Source organism: Haliaeetus leucocephalus, unplaced genomic scaffold (assembly GCF_000737465.1).
Source record: "Haliaeetus leucocephalus isolate CR32 unplaced genomic scaffold, Haliaeetus_leucocephalus-4.0 Scaffold566, whole genome shotgun sequence".
NCBI lineage: Eukaryota > Metazoa > Chordata > Aves > Accipitriformes > Accipitridae > Haliaeetus > Haliaeetus leucocephalus.
In genome coordinates this window covers 970,164-974,741 of record NW_010973002.1, presented here as the reverse complement: position 1 = coordinate 974,741, position 4,578 = coordinate 970,164, and positions in this window count along the sequence as shown.

Below are 4,578 nucleotides of genomic sequence, written 5' to 3'. Positions count from 1 at the left end.
CGCTGGGCCGCGGCTCGGCAGCCGCTCCGAGGCACACCTGTGCCGGGCGACCCGGCCGGGCTGCCGGCTCCTGCCCACGGGCCGCCCCGCGGTCCCGCCTCGGGAGCTTCCCACGGCGCCTTGCAGCCCGCGGGCACGGACGGGGCTCGCTTTGGGGTGGTTTGGGGTTTTTGTTTTGTTTTTCCCTTGGCCCATTTCATCCGCTTCTCTGGCGCTCCCTGGTCCGCGGGGGCGGAGAGGGGCTTTTGCCGGCAGCGGGTGAGAAGGGAGATGCGTGCCCGCGGGGGAGCGCGCACCCACGCAGGCAACAGGCGTGCACACCTGACGCGAGTCCCGTGTCCCCTGTCCCTGGCTGGTGTGTGAGCGTCTGTGTGTATGACCACACACACGTCCCTCGCCTTGACACAAGTTATGTTCATCCCTCCGCTGAGAGTCATGCTGGAGCGAGGAGGGGAGTGGGGTGCCCCGTGGCCCCGGGATGGGGTTCCCATCAGTCCTCCTCCACGCCCTGGCACGTCCCACTCCGAGCTCCGCCAGAGCCGCCTTCTCGCGTGGGTGGGACCCCGCAGGGACAGCCCTGAGGACACGCTCCACGAGGAGTCACGCACCATCTGCACGGATCTGTGATCCGTTTCGGGCAGAAAGAGCCAGGTGGCTTCGGCTGACCCCTAAGCACTGCTTAAATGCCCCCCGTCCACGTCGTGGGTGCTCCCAGTACCAACCACCTCCCAGCAGAAAGCTACTCGATACCGCGATATGATCCCGTGTTCTCCAATTAGCTTTACATTTCGCCAAGCACACGCGTTTCTGTTAAAAGTTTATTTGGTAAAAACCCAGTAAACCCGGGGCCTAGAAAATGCTTTCTAGCGCCTAGAGTACATTTCTCAGGTATATATAATACGTGCTGTCTTTAATAACAAGAGACATTTGCTACTCTTCATGTTAGATGGAACTAATGTCTTTCCACCCATACCGTGAACACATTCTCTAAATAGGAATTATACAGTGTTTTCCTTTAAACATAACACCAGCCAAATGCAGAGTAGCTGATAACTTGCATCTCTGGGTAAGTATATGACTCCCTTTATTTTTGCTGAATCATGAATTTTTCCAAAGCTTATTGTATTTTATGTCTTCTTTAGATAAGCAGTTACATATGTGGCCCTGTTGAAGGCTAAATCCCATTCTTACATAGGCGACAGCTGACTGTACTTCCAAGATGTTATTTACTCCGGAATCAGCTTGAAGCGCTGCGTTTGAGACTCGTGGTTCATCAGGAAAGGCGGGAGTGGGGTCGGTCCCTAATTAACCCGCACACAGCGCGCTCCAGCAGTTCCCATCTGCCCACGCCTGGACTCAGATCTTCCCATCTGGGGTGCGGACTTCGTCTGCCTGAGCGCACCAGACTGGGGTCCTTGAGGATGGCGGTGGCCCAGACCACCGGCACCGCCTGGCACTGCCACCCTGTGCCCCCACAGCCACGCGCGGGAGTGGCTGTGGGGGCACAGACTCTCTTCCGTCCTCTCCAGGGCCAGAGGGACGGGGGAAGAGCAGGGGCGGCCTCAGCCCAGCAAAAGCAGTCCTGTTGCGGCGCTGGGAGCCTTCTGAGAGATACCCGGGGAGAAGGAGCCAGGCTGGTGCCAAGGGGCCGGAGCGGAGCTGAGGGCACACGCCAAGGTTCCCACGCTCCGAAGACAATTCGCAAAGTCCCGGGAGCCAAAGTATATTTAGTCCAATAATGGCACAGAGAAAAAGGAGTGGTTTCATAGCAACCTCTCTGACACGCAAAATAATGAGCGGCTGAACAATAAAGGTTAGTCTCTAGTCAAGCATGCCCCCTGGTCTTCCAGCGCAGATACCTAAAGGAAGAAATTCCTCTGTCCCCTTGCACGCAACCCGAGGCCGCTTTCCTGCAGCTGTAGCTGCCCTGGTGCCAGCGAGCCAGTATCCTCACTCCCCGCTTCCTTCCCATTGTGGGGAAGATACTCGCTGCCTGCCAGTAATTACCAATTGTCATCCACTTTCACAAGACCATATTTCTTTGCAATTTCTCTTGCCGAGTGTGGGGACTATGTCAAATCATCTGTCATCTCCCGGCGCAGCCCGCTGCCACCCCGCCCCCCCTAAAAAGAAAAAAAAGGAGAAGAACAAGAAGAAGAAGAAAAAACCCCAGCTGGATGTAACAGAAAGCTACATCTCGCAGGTCGTGTTGCAAAGGAAACATAAAGGCTGGTGTGCCTTCGCTCGGCAGAAGTATCCATATCCGCCGGACGCCGGTTCTCGCTGTTCTCAGGTCAACAAATTCTCAGCCCAGGGGCTCTACCTGGGGAAGTCCGGCACGGCGTGTGGGCGCGGAGCCGGTCTGCAACCTGTGTGCGCAGCTGTGAGGAGCTGGCCGGCTTGAGCGGGGCAGGCCGGAGGGGTAGGGACGAGGCGGCTGCCCCAGCGGGGCTGGGCAGAGCCCCCGGAGGGGCTGGGGCACGTCCCACAGCCCCGGCCCGGGAGCCCACCTGCTGCTGGGGGAACACCCCGCTCCCGTAAGCCCTCAGGAAGTTTCACCCACAAGGAATAATTCCACTATGAGGTGGTGAAGGCACGAACAGACACGTCATCACCACTTCGGGTGATGTAAATATTTGGCAAAAAAAGGAGAGGCAGCTTGTCTGACCTATTAATTTTAGCGGGAGGCTGGAGGGGGGGAGGGAGGGTGCCGCTCTGTGACTATCCTGGGGGTGACTGAAAGAGAGGTCAGAAGTTTGTGCTGAGGTTCCTAGGAAGTTTGGACACTACCTAGCTCATCAACTAATCGTCATTTCATGATTAGCTTTCAGGCAAGTTCTCATCTTCGGTAGGATGGCAAGACCATGGCAAAAGAAAACAATAAAAAAAAATCCACTTTAGCTGAAGACGACATTATGTATTCAACTATCCCAGTCAGAGAATTAAAATTAAGTTGCGTTTACAGGGGGTTTGTGTGTCTGTGTGATGGATTGTACCACTTCTTTAACAATAACCACAGGATCGAAACCTTAAAAACTGTGAGCAAGAATATCCCAGCTGACTTAAAAGTTGCCTATATATAAAAAGAGAACCCCATATAACTCCACAGCGGAAGTCGGTTAGCAACTATCTTCTGCCCGTTTGCAAACATCAAATGTTCCGGCCATATGTCCGTTCTTATTTGTATACCAGCTAAGAAACCTGAAACGTATATATGCGATATTAAAACAAAACATGAAAGATTTTCTCAGAAATATGTGAGAGGGGAATGTAGGTCTGAGGCGGGGGTTAAAGGAAGTAAAAAACCAAGTGATGCTATTGCCAAAAACTTGGATATTGAACAACACAGCTGAAGCTTTTATCACGGTATGAAATTTACAGCCTAATAATTCAAACCTGTGTGCTCATAGCAAGATGTCTCTTCCCCTTTCTGGGTACCCAAAGGGACAGTTTTGCTTTCCGAAGCGAGGAGCATCCCTGCAAGCTGGGGAAGTCTTTGGGAACGGCAAGTGACCGGCAACCTGAGGCGGAAGGAAGAGGAAGAGGAAAGAAAAGAAGATGATGGCTCTTTGGGATCCAAAGAGATTTCTGATACCTAGGGTGGAAATCAGAATGTGGCCTCTGTAGAAATCACTGGAGGAAAAAAAACGACAGGGAAAACGAAAAGATATGCCTGACAAAAAGAAACCCAGAGAAAAACGCGTGGGCTGGAAGAACAGTAGTTTGAGTCTTCACGAGGTGGAGGAGATCTCCAAGGCTCCCCCTCCACATCCTCATCCTGCGGGCAGGTGGTGGGGCTTCCCACACCTCAATTGCCACACGATTAGGTACCAGCTAAGAAGCTGGAAGTGATCTGAACTCTTTGGAAAAAGAAGAAAGGTGGGACGGGAGGAGACCACCCAATTTAGAAAATCTCCAACTCCCCACAGAATAGGAGCAATCCTGGCACTGGGTCCCACTGCAGCTTGGAAGCGCCTTCCGCGCCCAAGGAGAAGCCACCTGTCGGACGGGGACAGCCTGGGGACCACCCCCCTCCCCATCACGGAAGGGTCCGTCGCTCAGGTGCCACCACGTGTTTCAAAGCTCAAGGTCAGCGTCTCCCCCTCCCCTCTCCCACCTTCCCCCGGTACTCCGTCCTCTCCCCAAAACCCGCGGGGTAAATGAAGGCATGAATTTCTGCCATGGCGCCGGGGAAGCCAGGAGCGGAGCTCTCCCGTGTGGTTTAGCCAGCCCCCCTCCCGCCTTTCCTGCCTGCCCCTGCCGAGATCTGCAAGACAGAAAGGAGCAGAAAGGGTTTCGGGTAAGCTCGGATGTCTGCCGTCCCGCCGGGAGCGGCGGATGGCAGCGCCCCGCGTGTCCCGGCTTGCTCGGGTGGCTCCGCCGGGCGCCGGGGCGGGCTCCCGTCCCCTGCGAGCGGTCACCGTCAGGTATTTGCAAGGGTAAACAGAGCCCCGGGGGCGGGGGGCGACAGCCTCGCCCGGGTTTCGAGCACCTCCCGTGGCAAACGGAGCGAGGCACCGGGCGGAGCGGCACGGCGGCTTGCGGGGTGGCCGTTGCGGGGCTGAAGCCGGCCGGGGG